Here is a 26912-nt window from a genome sequence, read left to right as displayed (position 1 = left end):
ATTGACGGTCGAAACTGATCGATAACGACCGTCAACGAATCCCCAAGCTTGAACCTTTGCTCGTCCCGAGTAAAGGACGAAAGGAAACAAAGACTTGGTTGTTGATCAGGAGTTGCTACTATGCTGCATATCTCAAAGATACAGGTGCAAGGTATATGCACTCTCTCTCATATTAAATAATCTTTGGCACGGTGGCTTACCCTTACCCCTGATTCCCACGAGACACTGCTTCTCCTTGTCTTGAGCGGTTGAAAGAGAGAACAGCAATTAGAGCACCAATCATCCGATCTTTATTCAACTCTCATTCCGGAAGTTTTCAAATGATTTTGGAAAAGAAAACCAAGTTCCTCAAATGATTCACTCAGTCTCTCCAAGTGTATCAAAATGAATTAATCACCAAATATTGCCTTTTTGATTCCTACTCTAAGGTTTTGATATGTGGAACTCGGTAGGGATCAAACATGGCATACTTGCATTCACATTTATTACTAAGTCAAAAACTTAGACTAGAGCAGATAACTGAACATACTCAAGATCAAGATCGTGCAAAATGTGTGTGATATATGGTGGAAATGGTGTATGAAGAAAAATAAAGAAAAAACTTCTCCTCTGTGCTCACTTTCTTCTCCGAAAAGTCCTTTTATTGATTAGGAGAGGGCATGATTACATTTTTTTTTCAACATCATGTTCATGCTTGATGGAGCATAACTTTATTATTTTTTCATAACCATGCCTTTCCCTCCTCTCTTTTTCTTCTCCTTTTTTTAAAGGATTTTTTACTTTTTAGGAGAAGAAAGCACATAAAAGCATGGAGAATTTATTTTGGTGGTAATATGGAAATACAATAGAATATTGCTTAGCTCCTAGTGTAGGAGTTTGGCATGTGCATATATGTATTCGTTTTCCATTTTTTACCGATTCTTCACAATCGCTCGTCTGTCATTCCACCTTCGCTGCTCTCTCCTCTCGCTTCTCGGTCTCGCTCGTCTGCATGACTGCATCCGCTGGCTGCTTACTCGCTCCCCTATGCTAGATCAGCGCCAGTGGTGGCTGCCGGCCTGCCATTCTGTCGTACCTGTCGGCTGCCACTGCCGTCTGTTTGTCTACCCCTCTGCCGGCTGCTCTCATCCTTTCTTTGCTGTGGTGCGTGGTCTGCTCCTTGATTCGTCCTGTGGTTCAACGATTGACCGCTCTCACGTGGTGAGTATTGAATTTTAATGTATATGTTATTAGGTTTATCCCCGAATCTGAACATAGATTATATTTAGACTGGTTATACTAGAATAGAATATGTTACATCCTGTTGGTCCTTAATTTCCTATTAGGCTGAACATGTATACTCAGAGTAATGGTCCTAGGGGGGCCTGTAAAATGGGGGCCCCGTTCGGTCGCTCCGGTCACGCACCCTCAGTGACGGCCCTGTGTACTAGGATATGTCACTTTCTACTACAAAGTTATCTTATTTTGGGATGGAGGGAGTAGTTCTTCCACCACTTCTTCTTTCATTATATTTCCAATACTGGTCGTGAAACACCATAAACAGGAGGATGTTGAGGCCCGTAATTCGAAGTGAATTCTTGATTTGCTCGTTCCTAGTCTCTATTTATTCCTCTAACTTACTTGTAGTATTCATCTAAGCTACTTCTAAACATAGCTACATTTAGTTTTCACGTAGATACCACTTGTACTGCTATAGGACAGAATTACTTAAAAAAAAACAGAAGCAGAAGTAACACTTCTTTTAATGTATTAGAACTTTAGAAGTAACTATAATGATAGAGGAAAGTAACTTTGAGAAAAAAAAGAATTAACTCTTCATGATGTTAGAAGTAATTATACTAAGAAAAGTAACTTTGAAAAATAAAAATAACTCTTTTATATTAATAGAAATAACCACACTGCTTAAGGAGTCAAGGATAAAATTTGGATAATTTGATGGATGCAGTAAATTTACTTCACATATTTCCTTATTTCAATTCTCGAACTATGTAATGGAGAGTTACTTCTATATATTGTAGTAGAACTTATTTACTTCTATAATTTGAGTAAATTACTTTTAAATACTTATGATCTTGATCAGAGAGCATGAGAAGTATCTACACAAGTCACAAGAGTTTGACAAAGTTCAATAGAATGGCAAGCAACCAAAATGTATATGGTTTAATCATGATAGCACATTTTTGGCTCTGGTAGGAATTTATATCAAATGAGGAACTCTCAATTTCATCATTTTGAAAAACAAAACATCCGGAATTCAAGTCAAACTAGTATCAAGATCATAGCAACTCATATTTACTATCTCATATCTCGCAACAACCTAGACTTAGATCAGCAAGTGCAGCCCATTTACCTCAGGTTCCCGGATAATTGTTGGCTACTTATATTTAACCTTTGAGAGAGTATTTACCAAGAACCCATATATCAGAGATATGAAACAGAGCAACTATTCATCATTTCAACAAAGAGAACTAGCTTGTCTTACCTAGCATGACTCAAACCTATCCTATCTTTTTGGCATTTTCTATTTTGCAAATTTTTATGTTGTTTTTTTTAAGTTTTATAAGATGCAATTGGAAAGGGAAATATGCAATGTGATACAAGTTACCTCAGTGGGGGGAGAGATGTCTCCCCCCCAAGCTTGGCTTTCGCTGTTGGCGGTTGTTACAAGCCAATCTCATACCGCCAACATCTGCATAAAGTTCACATAATAAAACATCCAACATAGTGATAGGTGTTTAATCTCACATATTTCACAAGTGTTGGTATATATTTGTATGCAGGTGATAAACTCCATTTTTGAGGAAATCTAGACTAAAGTGAGGAGAATTCTGTATCCATACAAGGATGGGTTGTGAACTTTATCGAAACATCAGTAAATCAGCCCAAAATACCATGAAATGGAAAGAGGAGGACCAGGGGAGGATGTCACGTCCCAAAACGACCCTAAAATTTATCCTTTAAATTATGCCTAGAATAATTAAAATCCGTGTGAAAACCTCCAACAATTAAAATGTGCAAAGTTAAAAGTCAAATAAGGCTTAGAGGATTTTTGTATATTTCCTAAAAGCCTGAAATACGTAAATAAATTTTAGTGGAATTTTCAGAGCACAAATAATAATTGTTAAGAAATAAACAAAGTTAAAAAGGTTTTATAAAAAGAAAAACCCTAAAAAGTCCCTCTTCCCTCCCTTGGGCCGGCCCGGCCCATCTCTCCCCCCCTCTCTCTCTCCTCTCCCCGCGGCCCATCCGGCCTCTCCCCGCGCGCGCCGCTGACGGGCGGGCCCGCCCGCCATCCTCGCTGACGGGTGGGGCCCACCCGTCATCCCCTTCCTCCCGCCGCTCCTGCCACCTCCCCCGCGCCCTAGCGCTGCCGCCGCCGCGAATCCCGCCGCCTCCCGCCGTCCCCGCGTGCAATAAAGTGGGGGGAATTACTCCCTGCGATCCCCTCTCCCTTTCCCCCCATTTTCCCCTCTCTCTCTCGCGTTCAAACAGGCGGATTTGCCCCCGCAAATCTCGCCGGCGCCATTGATGGCGGCCGGACCTCCCGCGCCGGTTTCCTTCCCCTCCGGCCGCTCTCTCTCCATTCCAACCCTATTTAAACCCTCCCCGCACCTCCTCCGTCCGTTTCCGCCTCTCGCCACCCTCCCTCCTCGCCGGATTCGAGCCCGCGACGTCGCTCTCTCTCTCCGCCGTCGCCGCCGAGCTCCGGTCCGCCGCCGTCGTCGCCCCGGACCAACTCCCACCTCGGCGCCGCCTCCTTCGGCTTCGCCGCATCCTCGCCAACCTCGTCCACCTCTCCGTTTCGGTCGCCGACCGCCGGAACGCCGTCGACCCCGTCGACTCGAGCCGCGCCGCCGCCTCCCTCCGCTCCGACCGCCCCCTCCGTCGCCGCCGTCGCCCCGGGGTGAGCCGTGGACCGTCGCCTCCTTTCCCCCTTCCCTCCCCTCTCTCGGCCGCCGCTCCGCCGCGCCGGTGGTCGCCGTGTGGGCCCCACTCCCGTGGACCCGGTCCGCGCGCCCCTCCTTCTCGGCTGACGCAATAAACTCTTTTTAAATCAAAATTTAAATGAAGAAATTCGCAAATATTCATTTAAAGAGCATATAAACTTCAAATGGCCATAACTTGGCCATTTGAACTCGGAATTGGACCGTTCAAGTCTCTAATTTTTTCTTAAGAAGTCAAGAACCTATTTTTGTGCTTTGTTCCTGCTGGTTATATGGAGTTTATTAGAGTAAAAGCCTTTTCTTTTCCGTTGGTCGTGTAGACGCTGTAGCTTCGGAAGATCCGCTCTTCGTGGAGGTTGAAGCCGACGTTTGGGAAAGCGAGCAAGGCAAGTCACATCATCCTTGAACATATTGAATCCCAGTTTATAAAATTATTTTGATTTAAATTAATGCATTATCGCTTTATTTAAATTCCCGCGTTATCACTGTTTTATTTAGCCATGCCTATTGTCACGACCGGAAATAACCCAACGGGCGTTCCTTACGTGAGTGCATTATTCCTTGTCCCAGGAGGTAAGGTACACCAAAAGTTGATACAGTTCAGAGTTCAACAAGCAGAAGCGTAAATAGTTAATTTATTACATGGGCAGTGAAGGCCCAGCACACACAAAGACAAACGAGAAACAGCGGAAGACTAGGGCGACGACCACAGGCGCTTGACGGCAGGCACGAGCTAGACACCAAAACCTTCATCTTCCAGAGACTCCTCTTCTGGGTTTGGGAAAAAATTGAGCAAGACTGAGTACAACCACCGTACTCAACAAGACACACCCACAAGTGCATAATAAATGCAAGGGAGTACAAGGGAGTTATAATATAAAGGGTTAGGGTTGCAGTAAACAGCATTTAAAGATACTTAGTTGCTCAAAGCTGTTTTGTAAACACGATTCTAGAACTATACAATATTATTTATCAAGGCCGTGAACCCACACGAACCTGCCTTAACCCAAGGCCTACGATGATTCAGACCGAACCGGCAACCCGACCCTGGGTCCCAGCTCGTCCCAAGCCAACCCAGGCCAACCATTCCACATTTTAGTTGTTAAGCAGGTTTTAAGAATTAAAACACTAACTTGGGTACATTGCTCGGCTTGCCCATAACCGAGGGCGCGGCTATTCGAATGGATTATACTCTGATCAGAGGTGTACATCTTTACCCACAAGACACATCTTCCTCACGTGCAACCACGTGCCACATACCACCACGGTATACAGACGGAAGACGTGACATAGTTTCCAACCCATCCTAGCCATAGACAAGAGTACCGACCCAATCCCACCTACGGCCGGAACCCCCGGGACAGGTAGGTAGGACTGAGCCCCTAGCAGCAGGACACCGGCCCTGTGCCATGACATCTCGACTACCGGGCCGCAGCTCGTGTAGCCTTCATTTGCCCTGGAGATGTCCATCGACCCCCGACTTCGTCCATCTCCATCCGTGTACTTTTGTTTATAACCAGACTGAGCCACAAACTAAGCCTTACCCACTAGACATGTGGAAGTACGGTAGTGCTTTGCAACAGAGGCCCGAAGACCGGTCCTTATATGGCCGAGGTGCTACTATCAAAACCATGCACCCCGAGCCCAGCCTAAAACCATTTTTGGGGATTTTGAATAGAGGGGGCGGTGTGAATCCAATTCCACAATACTCCAACAATTCCAAAGTGTCCAGGTGATATGAATATCCCAAAGTCTAGAGTTGTAAAACCGCCTAATGTTACCTAATTAAATAGCGAAGAATCTACCTAAAATCATACTAGTGGTACCATGAGTAGAGTGTCCACTAGTTGGGGTTTTGTTTATTCTAGGGTGAACAAGGAAATAATAACAATAACAATAATAAGGTCATAACAAAGGTAAATAGGCATGGCTAGATAAAACAGTGATAACGCGGGAATTTAAATAAAGCGATAATGCAATAATTTTAAAGCAACATAATTTTATAAACTGGGATTCAATATGTTCAAGGATGATGTGACTTGCCTTGCTCGCTTTCCCAAACGCCGGCTTCAACTTCCACGAAGAGCGGATCTTCCGAAGCTGCAGCGTCTACACGACCAACGGAAAAGAAAAGGCTTTTACTCTAATAAAATCCATATAACAAGCAGAAACAAAGCATGAAAATGGGTTCTTGACTTCTTAAGGAAAAATTAGAGACTTGAACGGTCCAATTCCGAGTTCAAATGGCCAAGTTATGGCCATTTGAAGTTTATATGCTCTTTAAATGAATATTTGCGAATTTCTTCATTTAAATTTTAATTTAAAATGGATTTATTGCGTCAGCCGAGGGGAGGGGCGCGCGGACCGGGTCCACGGGGGTGGGGCCCACGCGGCAGCCCCACGGTCCACGGTGGACCGGGCGCACCCGGGCTCACACCGGCCGGCGCCGTGGGTCCCACGCGTCAGCCGCACCCGAGGACGCGGGCGGCTGACAGCCGGGCCCCACGCGGCAGCCGCACGGTGCGCCCGAAGGCGGCCACGCCGGCGCAGCGGCGGGAGGCGGCGCGCCCGCGCCCCTATGGTCACCGGCGGCGGCCATAGGCACGGCGGAGCGGCGGCCGAGAGAGGGGAAGGGAAGGGGGAAAAGAAGCGGCGGTCCACGGCTCACCCCGGGTCGACGGCGACGACGGAAACGGCGACCGGAGCAGAGGAAGGCGGCGGCGCGGCTCGGGTGGACGGGGTCGACGGTGCTCCGGCGGTCGGCGAGCGAAACGGAGGGGTGGACGAGGTCGCCGGGGATGCGGTGAAGCCGAAGGTGGCGACGCCGAGGCGGGAGGTGGTCCGGGGCGACGACGGCGGCGGACCGGAGCTCGGCGGTGACGGCGGAGAGAGAGAGCGACGGCGCGAGCTCGATTCCGACGGGGAGAGAGGGCGGCGAGTGGCGGAAACGGTGGAGGGAGGCACGGGGAAGGTTTATATAGGATTGGGAGGGGGAGGGAGCTGCCGGACGAGGGGGAAACGGGCGTGGAAGATCCGGTCACCATTGATGGCGCCGGCGAGGTTAGGGGAGAGGTTTCCAAACGAATCCGAGGGAGAGAGGGAGGGAAAAATGGGGGGAAAGAGGGAGGGAATCACGGGGAATATTTCCCCCCACTTTATTGCGCGCGTGGACGGCGGGAGGCGGCGGGATTCGCGGCGGCGGCGGCGCTAGGGCACGGGCGAGGCGGCGGGAGCGGCGGGAGGAAGGGGATGACGGGTGGGCCCCACCCGTCAGCGAGGGTGGCGGGCGGGCCCGCCCGTCAGCGGCACGCGCGCGGGGAGAAGGCCGAATGGGCCGCGGGGGAGAGGAGAGAGAGGGAGAGAGATGGGCCGAGCCGGCCCAAGAGGGGGAGGAGGGGGAAAAGTACTTTTTAGGGTTTTTCTTTTTATAAAACCTTTTTAACTTTGTTTATTTCTTCTTAATTATTATTTGTGCTCTAAAAATTCCACTAAAATTTATTTACGCATTTTAGGCTTTTAGGAAATATACAAAAATCCTCCAAGCCTTATTTGACTTTTAACTTTGCACATTTTAATTGTTGGAGGCTTCCACACGGATTTTAATTATTCTAGGCATAATTTCGGGGATGTATTTTAGAGTCGTTTTGGGACGCGACACCTATTTACCTTTGTTATGACCTTATTATTATTGTTATTGATATTATTACCTTGTTCACCCTAGATTAAACAAAACCCCAACTAGTGGGCACTCTACTCATGGTACCACTAGTATGATTTTAGATAGATGCTTCGCTGGTTAATTAGGCAACATTAGGTGGTTTTACAACTCTAGACTTTGGGAATATTCTCATCACCTGGACACTATGGAATGGATGGATTATTGTGGAATTGGATTCACACCTCCCCCTCTATTCAAAACCCTCAAAATGGTTTTAGGCTGGGCTCGGGGTGCATGGTTTTGATAGTAGCACCTCGGCCATATAAGGACCGGTCTTCGGGCCTCTGTTGCAAAGCACTACCGTACTTCCACATGTCTAGTGGGTAAGGCTTAGTTTGTGGCTCAGTCTGGTTATAAACAAAAGTACACAGATGGAGATGGACGAAGTCGGGGGTCGATGGACATCTCTAGGACAAATGAAGGCTACACGAGCTGCGGCCCGGTAGTCGAGATGTCATGGCACAGGGCCGGTGTCCTGCTGCTAGGGGCTCAGTCCTGCCTACCTGTCCCGGGGGTTCCGGCCGTAGGTGGGGTTGGGTCGGTACTCTTGTCTATGGCTAGGATGGGTTGGAAACTATGTCACGTCTTCCGTCCGTATACCGTAGTGGTATGTGGCACGTGGTTACATGTGAGGAAGATGTGTCTTGTGGGTAAAAATGTACACCTCTGATCAGAGTATAATCTATTCGAATAGCCGCGCCCTCGGTTATGGGCAAGCCGAGCAATGTACCCAAGTTAGTGTTTTTTTAATTCTTAAAACCTGCTTAACAACTAAAATATGGAATGGTTGGCCTGGGTTGGCTTGGGACGAGCTGGGACTCAGGGTCGGGTTGCCAGTTCGGTCTGAATCATCGTAAGCCTTGGGTTAAGGCAGGTTCGTGTGGGTTCACGGCCTTGTTTAATAATATTGTATAGCTCTAGAATCGTGTTTACAAAATAGCTTTGAGCAACTAAGTGTCTTTTAATGCTGTTTACTGCAAACCCTAACCCTTTATATTATAACCCCCTTGTACTCCCTTGCATTTATTCTGCACTTGTGGGTGTGTCTTGTTGAGTATGGTGGTTGTACTCAGTCTTGCTCAATTTTTCCCAAACCCAGAAGAGGAGCCCCTGGAAGATGAAGGCTTTGGTGTCTAGCTCGTGCCTGCCGTCAAGCGCCTGTGGTCGTCGCCCTAGTCTTCCGCTGTTTTTCGTTTGTCTTCTGGTGTGCTGGGCCTTCGCCGCCCATGTAATAAATTAATTAATTGCGCTTCCGCTTGTTAAACTCTGAATTGTATCAACTTTTGGTGTACCTTGCCTCCTGGGACAAGGAATAATGCACGCACGTAAGAAACGCCCGTTGGGTTATTTCCGGTCGTGACAGAGGACTTGGGCCAAAGGCCAGGCCAGATGGACCCAGCCCAGGTTCGATCGAACCCTCTGGTTCGGCCGAACCACCACCTCCACCGTTGGATGTGGGGTTTGGCGTGGACGCTCTAGATCACTCCCTGATGGCGGTTGCGGGGCATTTCGGACATTTCCCCTTCGCCAACCGTCATACCTACCTCTATATAAAGGCTTCACTTCCTCACTTCATACACACACTTCCAAGCTTGAGCTGAATTATAAGAGGCTCTATTGTACTATATTGTATACTAGAATAGGAAGAGAGAAGAGTAGGAGTCGGAAGAATTCTGGAGTTGTCGGTGATCTTCTCCTATTTCTTTTATTCTGTTTATTACTCTGAATTCAATATAATATTCTTCTTGAGTAATTTGGATTTATCTTGTGAGAATTATATCTTGGTTAGTTCGTAAATAGCATACGGGATTATTGTTCACTATAATCAACTAAAATATAGTGATTGCTTTGGTGAGTTATAAACACTAAAGTAGATATTAATTGCTTAGACGTGGTGTTTAGGTAATTATTATCCAGTAATTGCTGCGTATCCCACAGTACGTTGAGGTAGGTGTAGAGGTGGTGACAGCCCAAACAAACTTTTGAACTACCGCCGAAGTAATCGCGCCGAGTGGATCGGCTTCAATCCAACGAGAAAAGAACTCAATCGCCATGATAACGAACTTGTACCCATTCCGAGCCATTGGAAACGGGCCGATGATGTCCAGTCCCTATCTTGCGAACAACCAGACTGGTGCGATCAGCTGTAGCTCACACTGTGGCACTGTCTGGCTTCGGCCATGCCATTGGCAGCCTTCGCACTTCTTGATTTGTTCCACACATACTTTCAGCACAGTTGGCCAGTATATGCCTTGGCAAAATATTTTAGAAGAGACTGTTCTTGCAGCCTGATGAGCACCGCACATCCCTTGGTGTATTTCTTTCACCATCTCCTCACCTTCAGCGAAAGAGATGCAGCGAAGCATAGGTTGTAGCACGCCGATGCGATATAATTGCCCGGAGACTAGTTTGTACTTGGCAACTCGGAGCTGTAAGTGTTTTGCTTCTGCTTCGTCCTCCGAGAGCCAACCATCCCTGAGGTACTTCACGAATGGAGTTCGCCAATCTTCTGGGTCTTTGCCTAGTTTGTCAGGGTTATGGATACCACATACCTAATAGTGGTCGACTAAATCTCGGCAGGACCCACCACATACCATGTCTTATACGGAAACTGACCTCGAGGGAGTTCTGGATAAGGAAAGACAACCAGAGTTCTACATGAAAACGACAAGGACTACTCAGATTGTATCCATATTGGTTTTCCTACTTCTACTTTGACAAGGGGACACCTATGGGTATAAATACAAGGCCCCCTAGGAGGAGAGGGGACACGGAACAATAGATCAAGACACAAGATCAACATACAAGCCAACATATGCCAAGACAAGCCGCCGGATATCGACTTCAGTGATAAGCACGGCTAGTACCCTATGGTGTCTCCGGATACTGTCATCAGAGACGAAAGCGCTATCTCTGATCTCGCCGGGCACGGATTCGAGGAGGAAGACTACCCTGTTGTCGACTACGAGTCAGAACTTCAGACCGCCATGTCGACAACAGTTAGATAGGCTACCCCAAATATTGTACTGGTGTGATTATGATGAATAAGAGCAATACCGGCTTCGGCCAACAGGATGTAGGGCTATTACCTGATAATTCAGGGGCCTGAACCTGTATAAAACTCCCTGTCTCCATCTCTTTTACCTCAATCTCGCATATACCCTAGTACCAACGATCCCTATACTATGCAAATACCGGAATCGCGACATCAAACGTCGACATAGTTCAACTTGGTCGATTGCCATGACATCCAGGCTCTCAGCGGGCACACTTGGTGCGTACAGGACTTTGAAAAAGATTCCTATCGCATGCAGTCCACCACAAGCAGCAGATCTCGGCAAGGTGTCAGCTTCTTTGTTCTGATCCCGAGGTAGGTGTTCGACCGTTATCCCGGTGTAACACTTTTCCTATCGAATGCGAAGATACCTCTTCATTCCTTCCTCTTTCGCCTGAAAGGACTTGTCCACTTGGCTCGTGTTAACAACCAAATTTGGTAACATCTGTGTCAGGAAAGAGGATTGGATCAAAGCGAAGTCGGAGGCGGAGATCGAGTTCGGAAACAGAGCAGGAATCGGCTGGAGGTCCAGATCGGCTACGGCTAGGATCGGCTGGGTTTGAGTCGGGCTAAGTAAGCCGATACAGCCGATTCCGACAATACGACTTGTACGCGATATTGGGTTCAAGTTGATGTACTTCAAGATGATTGCCACGCACGGATAAAGTCCTGGGAAGGCAATTGTATCTATTAATTAGGATATTTTGTGTAGATTCCTTATAGATAAATATGGGCAAAAGTCTGCCGCAAAGACTTATGGTATCTTAGAGTTTGTTAGAGATAATAGTCGTGTCCGGTATGGGCATATATTGTAATTCTCGGGTATAAATAGACCCTGAGCCCTATGTAATTTTTAACAACACACGTTCAATATAATTTCGGCGCATCGCCACCCTTTTTGCTTTAGTTTTGTTTCGACGAGTTCTTGCTTTCGGGTTGAGCTGCATCGGTTTCGATCTTCAACAAGAGGTAAAACTTGTTATGACGGATTGTGTTCCTAGGATTAGTTCTTCCATCTTTATGATACTCTAATCTTGTTTATGTAATTCGTCGAGTTATTATATATCTTATATAATCTCTAGCAATACCGCCATCTAACCTACTATCGGCTAACATCTGTTAGCAGAGGGCAGCCGATTAGGTTAGATTTTGACGTTGATCTAGATTATATAAGATATCTACCACTCTATGAAACTTCTAGCGGCTTGATTGTTTAGATATTGTTCTTCTTTTCATACTTAATGCTATATCAGTTGAGTTTGATCTATTAAGTCGTTCTTAGAATATCGATCTCTAGCCTGCCTTCTAGTTGTTGATTAGAATAGCATCAAAGTTTCAGCCGATCTTATCTGATTTAACTATATTTGTTCTATATACTTCATTGACATGTTAAATCTGCCCTTTATATCAAGATATTGCTGCATCTAAGTATGTTAGGCCTTTGTTTGATATATTATTCTTGCTTTGATATCCTGATATAGAGTAGTATTGGAGTGTTAGCCAATACATGCTAAATCTATCTGATTGGCTATGCTGTAAACATATATAGTCCTGTTCTTGATATATATTTCGATCTAAGTGATTTATATTGTCTCGGCATGGTGACCGATCTATCCCAATCACTTGATTTAAGTATATATCAATATAAGGAGTATATATTGTTAATATCTACAGCCGATCGAATAGATCTAGTTCTACTTTACTTATTCATGACTGCCGATCGATTCACAGATGACATCGGCTCAAAGATAAATGATATGTCATCGGCATCTAGCCGATCGGCTATCATTTATAGATTGAACCACGGTTTCTTTGCTTGTATTTCTTGTTGATTACAGGATCAAATCAACTGGCACGCTAATATAGCCGAAGGCGAGCTTTGGACCTGCACTGGAGTTAAGCAGATCTCCCAGGCCACGTGTTTTCTGTCAACACGCTTTTGGCACGCCCGGTGGGACCTGTAAGAAGTCAGACGTCAGTTCTTACTCATGGCCGAGAAACAGCCACCACCACCATCAAGCCTAGGTTCCGTTAAAGGCAAGGCGTTGAAGCTGGGATTGACTGACATCATTGATGACAACGTCATGCCGATCGATCCAGAGAAATTCACGCCTGCGCAGAAGGAGGAGTTTGAAGCAACGCTGCAGCAGGCACGGGATCAGTTCCTGAACTCATTCATGCAGACCCGCAAGGGGACACTTGTTCAGAAGTATAAAATAAACGTGGTTGCTGATAGTCCTGGGACTGGTTCTTCTAAAGATGGAGAAGTGAAACAAGCTCTAGGCAACTCGGCTCAGCCGAGTACTAAAGGTGCTACCGACGGCTCCCCAAGCGATCAAGGCGACAATTCTGAAGGAGTTCATGGCGTCCAAGGTGATGGTGCACAGGAGCCACAAGGAGGAAATCTTAATCAGAATAGTGAACTAGCATAAGATTTTTTCAATAACTTTCAAGATCGGGTTGATTACGCTATGCATCATGCTTTGATCAATCAGTCCGGGGTATTTGTCACGCCCGGAATTTCTATCCAAAATTCCAAACGCTTACATGTGTGTAAACCCTCGTCCAGGAATTAGCCGAGGCACACAATAACAAATTAATAATAGAGTACAATTATTACTCTAATTAATAAGCGAATAAAATGTCATTACAGAGGTAGATAGTTCCTCTCAATCAATAAAGTTCTAAGCAGCGGAAAATAAGATAAACGACGCAGACGACTCCACTCCACAGGCAGCTTGACCAGGGCTACGCCTAATCCTCCACACCATCAGCATCACTGTAGAACTCCTCTGATGAATGATTGCAAGGTGAGTATATGACATACTCAGCAAGCCATGCAGCAAATATGCAAGTGCACGGGATAACAAAGGAAGGCATAATATAGTCTCATTTGCATAAATAGCATTTAATAAACATTTCAGAATTTCATAAAACAGTAAAGTATTAATTAAAAAATATTAATCCAACGCTATACAACATACCCTGTTGCATACGCCCAACCATTCTGAACAACCAATCCCGGCTGCACAGTTTTATCTCCAAACCAGGAATATACCACTCCAAACCAGGAGCTAAACAAGTTATTAACAGCATCATTTAATATGGTGGAAAGAGTGAAACTAATTACGAAAGACATTGTTAGACCCACCCATAACCGCGGGCACGGCTATTCGAATAGTTTAAACTCTGGCCAGAGGTGTACCACTGTACCCACAAGACACAACCTCAACATCATGTCAACCATGCGTCACGATACTTAACAAGTAACCGAATAGAGATTGTGACAATACCCTCTATATAACACAATTCAAAGCAGTGCACCGTTCCCGGATCAATCACCCCCTTGTAAACAACGCATGGACTCCCCAGCGACCCCCGTGGGCTTATCTCCGCCACTTCACAGTCTGGTGCTCTACAGTGAACCATACTATACAGAAAGTAAAGCCGTTGCCCACGCTGGCTTGTGGTTGGCACGGTAAATGTTTCACAACCGAAAATCGTGAACCCGTCCTTAATTGTCATGAGCACGACCATCAAAACCATGTGCTCACAACCCACCATTATCAGGTTTTAGTTGGCAATTTAATTAATTAACCAATCACGATTGACCATCGTGAGCTAACATTAAGCCATCATTAAATAATAGTGAATCATAAACTATCCCATTTATATGAGCTGGTGTCTCTAAGCATGGCTAAGCATCCTATTCACTTTAGCTAAAACCACATAATGTTCTAGCTAATCAAATTATTAACCAAGTGACAAAGAATAGGAAATCAATAGCAAAAGGGCTATAAAAAGGCAACAGGTTATTTCCACCCAATGACATTCAAAATTAAATGCAATAGTTGAATAGAAACAATAGCTTTAAACAGGATCAACATGCTCAAAGGGTTGTTTGGGATCTGTGTGACTTGCCTTGCTGGCCTTGGAACTCTTCAAAATCTTCTCCTGCAAATTCGGACGCTCCGAGAACGTCGGAATCTCAGGAGAAAAGAGCAAAATCACCAAAACAGCACATAAACAAGCATGAACAGTACATGTGGATATTTTTAACATGTAGATCTCAATTTTAGAAAAATTTAGAGACTTGAACCAACTAAATCCGAGCTAAGATGAATTAGTTATGAATTTTCAAAGATTAAATCGGATTAAATCCTTTATATAGATTTTAATTGAATTATGACGCAATAATGAATTATTTTTGAAAAGGAAAAGAGGATTATTGCGTCAGCGGCTCGGGTTCACGGTGGACCGGGTGCACGGCGGCGGTCTACGAAAACGAACGGTCTAGATTAACCCTATCCAAAACGGACGGCCGAGATCAATCTAATCCATCGCGGGTCTACGGCTAGCGTCAGCGCTAACGTCAGCAATGACGTTATCACCGGCTGCGGCTCGGCTGCAGCTCGGCAACGCACGCTCGCCGGCAAACGACGGCGCGGCGGCGCAAACGGAGGGCACCAACGGGTTGCGGGCGACGCGGCGATCCTTACCGAGGCACGAACGGCAGCGGACGGCGACCGGATGTCACGCCCAGAAATTCACTAGTAATTTCCGAACTCATTTGTGCATAAAATCCTCGTCCAGGAATCAGCCGAGGTACACAAACTGACAATTTAATATACAGATTCATCAATAACTAAAGCGAATAAATACTTACATAAGAGGCACTTAGTCCTCACCATGAAGAAAACTGCAGTGGAAAAATAAAACCTAGCGAGCTTCAGCTCCACTCCCACAGGCAGCTCAACTGGGGTATAAGCCAAACGTCTTCTCCTTCAGAATCCTTTTTCTTCAACTGAGGTTTGATGATTATTGCAAGCTGAGCATATGACATACTCAACAAGCCACACAGCAAATATGCAAGTGCACAAGGATACCAAAGAATAGCATAATATAGGGCTTATTTGCAAAAGCAGCATTTAGCAAACTTTTGAGAATTGTAAAACAGTAGAGCAATTAATCATCAATATTAATCAACACTGTACAACATACCCATGCTGCACAGGCCCAATCATCCTGAACAACCATACCCGGCTGTACAGATCTATCTTCAAACCAGGAATGTACCATTCCAAACCAGGAGCTAATCAAATTATTACCAGTTATAGCATCTTTTATTATGGTGAGAAGTGTGAGACTAATCACGAAAGACATTGTTAGACCCACCCATAACCGCGGGCACGGCTATTCGAATAGTTTTACTCTAGCCAGAGGTGTACCACTGTGAAATGGATGTTTATAGTAACTCAGGAAAATGAGAATAAAGACGAAGTGATAATTAATCAAGGATATATAATGTCGTAGTGGAAGTCCCCTACACCAGAGGTTACTTGAAAGCACTAAAGAAGGTTTATACTCTACTAATATGGTACGAGGACAAGAATGGTTTGCTTGTCGACACACCACTGGTATGAGACTTGACGAATCTCTACAAAGTTTCTGTAAGATAGCATATGGGTCATTCTACAAGTTACACATACACCAATGAGACAAAGTTGAGCGTAGACATCACGACTATTTTAATCTGAATTATGCAGATGATAATAAGGAGAAGGATACATAGAAAGAGACCATAAAACACGGTTGCAAAGTGGTTTACATCAATGTTGGAAGTAAAGTCTTGATAGTCTGTTCAGGTAGTTGATGGTCAAGCTAATCAAGAAGCTCCATTGGAAACTAGAATCAGAAAGGTTAAGGAGACACCGTTACATGAAATAATTCAAGAATATTTGAGATATAAACAATAATTGTTTTACACTGCAAAAGATGAAGGTCAGACGGAGAAGATGCTTCAAGATCCGCTATTAATTTAAAATACTTTGAAGCTCAGATACTTCGTAGATATACTTAATGGTTAAGAGACTTGTTTCCATAAGACATGAGGAAATCGTTTTACCACGAAAGGTTGGATTCGGTCGAATGTTAAATGTTATTTTTCTCAGAAAAGTGAAATCATGGGAACTAATTCAACTCCAGTGATGCGTGAGGTTTCTATGGACTTGATAGAGTCAAGGGTGCTCAGAGAAGAATATAGAACAAACACTATCGTATTCACACAAGACTTTGTGATTTGAGACCTCTCAGTCAATATTCTAAGGGTCGAGAGGATAATGTTTTTTTTAATAAAATTGACCTATCAATATCTACAGAAGGATTAAGTTAAGTGTTATGTTCTATTGGAAAAAGAAGAGTCAGAGAAAGGTATGTTAGATTGGCTAGTCAGTTTGACAGAGTGGTCAGTGAAGGATTGCCATACCCAATTTCTTGCTAGCCGTTCCAAATCTCGGGACGAGATTTCTATAAGGGGGTGGATTTGTCACACCCTGAAAATCGCTAAATTATAAATTGTTGTAAAAAAGGAATTTTTAGAATTTATTTAATAATTAAAGTAAGTGTTTGAATAAAATATATGAAAATTTTGAACATTAAATTGATATAGATAAAACTTTATTAAATATTTTTAGTGTCCAAATATTTTCTGGATTTTTCCCGGAATTATTTGAGCATTATAAGTATTTTTAATAAATGAAACATCATTTCAGCAATTATTTAAATTAAAAAGTCAATCAAAATCCTCTTCTTTGTCTCGGGCCGAATCCGGCCCATTCCCTTCCTCTCTCTTCCGCCGGCCCAACCCGAGCCTGCATCCTCTCTTCCTCTCTCTGCCGAAGTTCTATTTGCCTCCCTCCTTCAATCGGGCCGAGGAAATGAAGCCCGGAAAGAAGTCTGTTTTGCCCCCCTCTACTACAGTGTCGCCCCTAACCTCCAGCCGGCCGATCTCCTCCCTGCCGTGCCCGTGTACAGCGCCGCCTCCCCACCAAATTCGTGCTCTCCGTTGCTCCTCTTTCCAAATTAGTCGTGGGAATGGAATCCTCTCAATCTCCACTTCCTTTCCCCCAAGAAATCCCCAAAAGTTTATATGGAAATTCTTTCCAATTTCGCGGATCAAATCCTTCCTTTTTCCGGCGAACCCTACCTAATCCGTCGCCGATTCCATCCGTTCCCGAGCCGATCTCTCCCTCTTCCGGCTATAAATAGCATCCCCTCGGCCTCCTCTTCCGTTTGCCTCAAGTCCCAAGCCGAGCCGTCGCTTGTAGCGCCGCCGCCGCCTTGCCCTAGCCGCCACCGACGCCAGTGACCCTCCAGCCGCGTCGCGCCGCCTCCTCGGTCGACCCCGACCTGCGCCGTCGCCTCCCTCGGCTTCGCAAGGGTGAGAGCTACCCCGGCCACCCGTTCCCTTGCGCCGAATCTCGCCGGAATCGCTCTCCCCGCGCTCGCCTTCTCTCTCCACCTCCGGCTGCCGCTCCAGCAGCCCCGCGCCGTCGCTGTGGTCGTCGCCTTCGGTCGCCGCTGCCGCCGTTGGGTTCGCGAGGAGGAGAAGAAGACCGGCCTCCACTTCCCCGTCGTCGAAGACCCCGGGAAGCCCGTCGTCACCGTGAAGCCGATCTGTTCCATCTTCAGCCGCGCCGTTCGTCGCCGTCCATCGCCGCCTTCGTTCACCGTCGCCACCCTCGGGATCGCAGGAGCGAGGTGAAGACCGTCCGCCCCTCGGTTGCTGCCTCTCATCGCCGGAAAGCCGTCGCCAACGTCAACCCAAGGTCGCCGCCTTTGGAGCTTGTCGCCTGCCATCTCCCTCGCCGTCTGTCGTCGCGTAAGTGGTGGTAAGGGTCGCCTTGATCTCCTCTCTCTCTCCCGGTGCCCTCCGTTCGCATCATTGTACCGTGGTTCGCTGGTAACTGCCGTTCCCGTGCTTGCGGTCGTCGATCCTGCGTGGTAGCCATGTCATCACTGATATCAGCGCCATCTTGGCCATCCAAAATTAATATAAATTTGTCATCTCTTTTCAATGACATATTATTCCTTTTTAATATATGTCATCTACCAAATATGATCTAATCTTTTTCCGAATGATGTTTTAATCTTCTGTCTCAGTTATAAATCATTTGTAAATTGTTTAATCAATTTGGAATAGTCTTTTCTTTAATAGGTTTAATTGGAATTGAATCTTGTAAAATTCATATCTAATTCTTACGAACTCGGAATGAGGTCGTTCAAGTCTCATAATTCATCTAAATTCAAGCTCTACCCATATGAACTTTAATTGTACTGGTCATTTGGTTTTTATTAGTGTTTTTCCTTGTTTTGCGTTTTAGGTTTAGACTTCCCGTTGTTTCGGAGGATCGTCCGTTCGTTGGAGAAGTTCCTGAAGACGAATTGAAGACGCTTGTTTGTAAGGCAAGTCACACAGATCCCTCAAACAACCCTTTGAGCATGTTGAACCTGTTTAAAGCTATTGATTTATTTCAACTTATGCATTGTTTTCGAATGTCATTGGGTGGTGAGCCTTTCCCATTTAATTATGGCCGAAGATGACTTTATTTTCCTATGGGTTATAATTTGACTAGCATGGACCTTATATATTGGATTGGTTCAGCTAGATGTTATTTATAGTTGCTTAGCTGTGCTTAGAAACATTAGCTCATTAATGGGATAAATCATGCTTCACTATCACTTATGGATATTTAATGGAAGCTCACGATGGTCAATCGTGATTGGTTAATTAATTAAATTGCCAACTAAAACTTGATAATGGTGGGTTATGAGCACATGGTTTTGATGGTCGTGCTCATGACAATTAAGGACCGGTTCACGAGTTTCGGTTGTGAAACATTAACCGTGCCAACCACAAGCCAGCGTGGGCAACGGCTTTACCTTTTGTATAGCATGGTTCATTGCGGAGCACCAGACTGAGAAGTGGCGGAGATAAGCCCACGGGGGTCGCTGGGGAGTCCATGCCTTGTTTATAAGGGGTGATTATGATCCAGGAATGGTGCGCTGTGGTGGATTGTGTTGTGCGAGGGGTACTGTCACAGCTCCTTTCCGAGGTACCGTGGTGGTATTGAGGTGCATGGTGACATGTCGTGGGGCTGTGCCTTGTGGGTACAGTGGTACACCTCTAGCCAGAGTAAAACTATTCGAATAGCCGTGCCCGCGGTTATGGGCGGGTCTAACAATGTCTTTCGTGATTAGTCTCACACTTCTCACCATAATAAAAGATGCTATAACTGGTAATAATTTGATTAGCTCCTGGTTTGGAATGGTACATTCCTGGTTTAGAGATAGATTTGTACAGCCGGGTATGGTTGTTCAGGATGGTTGGGCCTGTGCAGCATGGGTATGTTGTACAGTGTTGATTAATATTAATGATTAATTGCTCTACTGTTTTACAATTCTCAAAAGTTTGCTAAATGCTGCTTTTGTAAATAAGCCCTATATTATGCTATTCTTTGGTATCCTTGTGCACTTGCATATATGCTATGTGGCTTGCTGAGTATGTCATATGCTCACCTTGCAATAATCATCAAACCTCAGTTGAAGAAAAAGGATTCTGAAGGAGAAGACCTTTGGCTTATACCCCAGTTGAGCTGCCTGTGGGAGTGGAGCTGAAGCTCGCTAGGTTTTATTTTTCCGCTGCAGTTTTCTTCATGGTGAGGACTAAGTGCCTCTTATGTAAGTATTTATTCGCTTTAGTTATTGATGAATCTGTATATTAAATTGTCAGTTTGTGTACCTCGGCTGATTTCTGGACGAGGATTTTATGCACAAATGAGTTCAGAAATTACTAGTGAATTTCTGGGCGTGACACCGGACGACGATGGCGACGAGGAAGAAGCAGCGGCGACGGTCGGGTTGACGACGACGGCGGTCTTCCGGCGATCCTCGGCGATGACGGAGGGGTGAACGAGGTCGGCGACGGCTTGGCAATCCCGATGGCGACCTTCCCGAGCGACGACAATGACCGGAGCGACGGCGGTGCTCGGCTGAACTCGCGACGGCGACGGTGGCGCACGGGTGAACGCGGAGACGGCGCTACAAGCGGCGATGAGCTAAGGCGAGGGTGGCGGCGAGTAGAGGAGGTACCGTGGGTCCTTTTATAGCGGTTAGGGGGCGGCGACGAAGGCCCATGGCGGCCGGCGGCGAGAAGGAAAGTTAGGGTTCGGGAGAGAGAAAACGAATCCGATTTGAAATCGAATCCACCGATTTCCAAACCGAATTAGGCGACGATTCCAAAAGAGAAAAGATAGAGGGGATCCCGGGGATCATTTCCCCTCAATTGATTTCGCCGGAGAAGGAAAGGAGCGACGGAATTGGAAGGGCGGCGGCGGCGCGGCTCAGCTAGGGTTCGGGCGCGAGGAGGACGACGAGTCCGACAGGTGGGCCCCACCTGTCAGCGAGCGGGAGAGCACGCGCGGGCGGCGGTCCGACTGGGCCGAGGGAGAGAGAGAGAAAGGGTTTTGGGCCGACTTTCGGCCCAAAGCCAAAAGAGGGATTTTAAAACCTTTTTCAATTTAAATTATTCATGAAATGCAATTCCATTTATGAAAAATACTTCCTTGGCTCAAATAATTCCAGAAAAATCTAGGAACTATATAATCAAGTGAAGTATTTAATAAAATTTTATCCGGCCCACTTTTATATTGGAATTTATTATTTAAAATTAGAGCTTCTCTTCTAGTCTTTTACAATTATTTCTAATAATTCTAATTAAACAACAATTTATATATTTAGGATTTTTAGGGTGTGACAGTATTAGTCAATACCTTGTCAAACATGATGAAGACGATAGCCGATGGTTCGATAGCTGAGCATCAGGCTGCAGGCCCAGTTTACTTGCAAGGTGTCTTCCCAAATTATCGATCTTTGATCACTGATGTTCAGCCATCTGTTCAAGCAGTTTCCTCTGTTGCACCCACAACTCAGCCGACGACGCCAGCGTCGACTCCTTTGCCTGCCACACTAGCTATGACGCCAGGACAGCCGGTGAACCCTCGGTTGTTAACGAGGGAACAGCCACAGCACGGCGGGCAGGCTATGAATCGGCTAACCCAAGATCAAGTTGCTGCCATGTTTCTGCCACCTCCACCTATTGTTGATCGAGTGCAGCAGCAGCCGATTCAGCAGACACCACCAATCCAGCCGGTTGTACAACCAGCTCAGCAAACACCACCAAGGCAGCAGCCTCTGCAACCGATTCAGCAGACGCCACCAAGGCAGCAGCCTCACCAGCTGATCCAACAGGCTCCGTTGAGACAGCAGATCGTTCAGCTGATTCAGCACCCGGGGTCAGTAAATGCATTGGCCGGGTTCGCAGTACCTGCTGGTCAGCCTGTACAGCAGTTTGTAAATTAGGTCATCCTAGAGCATTTGGTGCATCATGCACAGCCAGACAGCATAGTGATTAGGGCTGGACAAATAGCTCGGGCTCGTGAACTCGGCTCAAGCTCGGCTCGGGCTCGCCTGGCTCGGCTCGGCTCGAATCCTGAACGAGCCGAGCCCGAGCCTGGGTTTTAGCTCGTTTGTGAACCGAGCCGAGCCCGAGCCAGCTCGCGAGCAGCTCACGAGCTTAGTAGGCTCGGTTTGAATAGAAAGACTTCTGGCCGAAAACCAAAAAAGCCCATCAATTTGTTATATGTTGGCTGCATACAATATACCTAATTATCTTTGTAGGGACTTGAGAGTTATTATCTGAATAACCAAGTCATTGCAAAGCAACACAACTGCTGCTGGCAATACAACTGCTGCTATTGCAAAGCTCACGAGCCAGCTCGAGCCGGCTCGAGCCAGACCACGAGCCGAGCCGAGCCTAATGTACAGCTCGGTTGGAGAACCGAGCCGAGCCAAGCCGAGCCTGGCATTTCGCGAGCTTCCACGAGCCGAGCCGAGCCTGGCTCGGCTCGGCTCGTTTCCACCCCTAATAGTGATGCCTCAGATGGTTCCTGAGCACTTGGTGCGCAACATCCAGCCGAATCTTCATAATTACCAAGGGGGTAACTTGAGCTATCAATATCAGCCTCCTTCCCCACAAGCCCAATATCAGCCAGGGGGATTGGCTCAGCCCCAGTTCGCATCTCAGAATGGTCCATGCAACAACAGCCACAAGGAGCAGCTCAGCAACGACCGTGGGCCGATGTGATTGCCAATGTAATGAGAGAACAATTTGGGCTTAAACTAAAAGAGACTGGAAGCTTGTATCGGCAGCCTTATCCTGAGTGGTTTGAAAGAGTCCCTCTCCCCAATCGGTTTAAAGTTCCAGATTTCTCCAAGTTTTCGGGACAAGAGGGCATGTCGACTTATGAGCACATCAGCCGATTCCTTGCTCAGTGTGGTGAAGCATCGGCTGTAGACGCTTTGAAAGTTAGGTTATTCCGGTTATCTCTGTCCGGATCAGCTTTTACTTGGTTTTCTTCTTTGCCATATGGGTCGATCAATAGTTGGGCCGATTTGGAGAAGCAATTTCACAGCTATTTCTACAGTGGAGTTCATGAGATGAAGTTGTCTGACTTGACAGCGATTAAGCAGCGGCATGATGAACCCGTGCACGAGTATATTCAGAGGTTCAGGGAGATGAGGAACAAATGCTTTAGCTTAAGTTTAACTGATGCTCAGTTAGCCGATTTGGCCTTCTAGGGTATGATTCCTCCAATCAGGGAGAAATTCTCATCCGAAGACTTTGATAGCTTATCGCATCTGATATAGAAGGTAACCTTGCATGAGCATAGGTTGGCAGAAGTCAGGAAAAGCTCCAAGAAAGTTAATCATGTTTGCCCATACATGTATGGGTCGGATGACGAGGAGGATGATTCTGAATAGCTGCAGCCGAATGGGTGAGGAGCAAAAAGGTCATACCATGCCAATGGGTGAAAAGTCCTGGAAAAGAGGAAAAGTATGACTTTGGTATTACCAAAGCTGACAAGATTTTTGATTTACTACTCCGAGAAAAGCAAATTCAGCTTCCTGCTGGTCATACAATCCCATCGGCTGAGGAATTAGGCAAAAAGAGATATTGCAAATGGCATAATTCTGGATCTCATTCTACTAACGATTGCAAGGTTTTTAGACAGCAAATTCAGGTTGCCATTGAGGGGGGCAAGATTAGGTTTGATGATTCCAAAAAACCGATGAAAGTCGATGGTAATCCTTTTCCTGTTAATATGTTGCATACAGCTGGTCAAGCAGCCGATAGGGTCCGTGCAAAGGGTTTTCAAGTAAATTCGGCTAAAATTATCAACAAGTATCAAAGGAAGTATGATAAGCAGCAGGAGATGCATTATGAAGAATACGACGATGGTTTTGATCCTCATTGGGGTTGTGAGTTCTTTAGATTATGCTGGAATGAAGGGATGAGGTTGCCATCCATCGAAAACTGCCCTAGGTGCAGTGATGTCGTCGAGAGCTCGAGCCGGTCATATAGTAGAGGTAATCGGCTAAGACAGGCAAGACTTCCCGTTCATCAAAGATTGGGTCCGATGAATCAAGATCGTGGCCAAGAGGATGAGGTAATTAGAAAGAATCAATGGTGTCCTTCTGGTATTTTCACGAAGAATCAGAAAAGAAGGGTCCAGAGATTGAGGAACAGGGAGCGTTTTCAGGAGGTTGAAGAGGAAATCAACCATCGTCTGAGGAAACCAAAGCCAAGACAGGAGTGGCGTGTTAAGAATCAAGTTCCCGTAGCCGATGATGCTGCAGCCGATGAGGCGAAGAGGTTGGCAAAAGGAAAGAGTGTTGTAGCGGCACCAATTAACATGGTCTTTACATTGCCAGCTGAATTCGGGATCGATCAGGCCGATGTCGATGAAGTGGAAGAGGAATCGGCTAAGTTGGTTCCGTCACCAGAGCAGGCAGTATTCGATAAACCCGAGGGGACAGAGAATCGGCATCTTAAACCATTGTATATAAACGGCTACGTCAATGGGAAGCCGATGTCTAAGATGATGGTCGATGGTGGGGCCGCGGTGAATTTGATGCCTTATGCTACATTCAGGAAGCTTGGTAGGAACGCCGAGGATCTCATCAAGACAAATATGGTGCTCAAAGACTTTGGTGGTAATCCATCGGAAACCATAGGTGTTCTAAATGTGGAGTTGACAGTCGGCAGCAAGACTATTCCTACCACGTTTTTTGTCATCGATAGGAAGGGTTCGTACATGTCACGCCCAGAAATTCCCGAATAGAATTCCAAGCAGAATGTGCATTAAGATCCCCGTCCAGGACCGGCCGGGGTACACAAACGACAATGCTGACATTCAGATCCACGTCTTACAAACATCATAAAAGTCTTACATAAATGCAGCGGAAAAATGAGAGATAACAGGAGCTAAGCCTTGACTTGAACTGCAGCGGGAACACCACTCCACAGGCATCCTCGACGGCACGGACGAAGCCTACTCCTCGGAGAAACCACCATCGGACACATACTCATACTTTGGGGTTGGGGAAAATAGAGCAAGACTGAGTACTACCCACTGTACTCAGCAAGTCATACCGGAATAGGGGTATGATGCAGGGAATTATCAAAGGAGAGCTAGAGTGGTTCATTTGCATAAAGCGAGCATTTATAAACAGAAGTTGAAAGAAGTAAACAGTTGTATTAACTAATCAATATTAATCATCCACTGTCCAACGCTACTCCACGTTGCAACAGGCCCAACCATCCACCTAAACTATCCAATTTCATTAGACTAAACTAGGGTGAAACTAATCACGGTGAATCTGGTTGACCACCCATAACCGCGGGCACGGCTATTCGAATAGTTTTACTCTGATCAGAGGTGTACAACTGTACCCACAAGACACAGCCCCACTATATGTTACCGTGCGCCGACATGCCATCACGACATACCGGAAAGAGGCCGTGACAGGACCCTTCGCATAACCCCCTCCAACCAAGCACACCACACCTCAGGTTTCACCCCCACTCCTCGCAAGGTAGCGGGCATTCCCCTCTCGTGCCTAGGTGAATCCGGAAGCGATAGAGACCGTCGCTGGGCCCGCCCCGCTCCATTACGCCTACCCTTGCCTGGATGCGTCAGCTAGAGGAAAGCTACACTACAAGCCCAGCCGTTGCCCACGCTGGCTTGTGGTAAGTACGATAAGTTCTTCCAGGGCATCCCGTGAACCGGTCCTTAACTGCCATGGGTGCGACCAGCAAAACCATGCACCCACAGCCCACCATGTGATTTATTTTAATTAACCAACACCGAAGCGGTGTCACTAATCCAACAATACCATTAGAACCTACAGTCTAAACAATTAATAGGATCTCCCTTATTGTGTGCTAGTTGAACTAAGCATGGCTAAGCAATCTCTAGTCCAATCTCTAGTCATGTTATATCCCAAGCTAACAAAGGAACATGGTACAAAATAGTACGGCTATGATAGTAGGTAAACATCCCATAGTAACATTATAAAACAATCCAGTATTTGAAGAAAAACAATAGAGCATTTGCAATATAGGATCAACATGTTCAAGTGACAAGCATGACTTGCCTTGCTCTGCTGCTGGAGGAACCTCGGCGACTATTTCGAAGTACACCGGAGCGTCGGAAGAACCAGAATCTAAGAGACATACAAAGCAAACAATACAAACAGGCTATAAGACTACTGAAACAGAGAACAAAACCATTTTTAATGGATTCTACACATTTTTCTTGATTTACTGAGACTTGAATGGGCTTAAACGGAGCTCGGATGAATTAGTTATGAATTTTAGAAGATTCATTGTGTTTATTACTATAACAAAAAGTCCTTAAATCATTTATTGCGCAATAAATCCTAGGGCTGACGTCATCAAACGGGGGGGGGGGGGGGGCGGCGCCGACAGGCGGGGCCTGCATGTCAGCGGCGCACGGGTGGCCGGTCTACCGTGCACCGGGACCACGCGGGTGGTCCACCACCGATCCACGGGACCGACGGCCCAGATCGGCCCAGAGCCAATCGGACGGTGCGGCGGCGGCCTGGCTCGGCTCAGCTCAGCACAAAGCCGGCCGGCCGGCCATGGCAAGGGCGGCGGTGCGCACGCGTGTGTTGCCGGCGACGGCAACCAACGGCGCAAAGGCGGCGGCGCACGACCGGGGCGGCGGCTCGACCCGGCGCGGCTAGGAAGGAGAGGGAGGGGAATAGAGGAGGAGGGATGCCTCATCTAGAGTGGCCGGCGAGGAGGAGGACGACGGCGAACGGCGACGGTGAGCCATGGGAGGACAACGGCGGCGGGCGGACGAGCTCCGGGATGCCCTAAGAGAGGAAAAGAGAGAGATTAGAGGGAGAGGGGTGGACCACGGCGAGCGGAAACCATGGCCGAAGGCGGCGGTAGAGGTGGTGCTCACCGGAGTGCGAGGGGATGCGAGCT

The sequence above is a fragment of the Oryza sativa genome, chromosome 8 (assembly GCF_034140825.1).
Source record: "Oryza sativa Japonica Group chromosome 8, ASM3414082v1".
Lineage (NCBI taxonomy): Eukaryota > Viridiplantae > Streptophyta > Magnoliopsida > Poales > Poaceae > Oryza > Oryza sativa.
Note: the sequence above shows the minus strand (reverse complement) of the source record.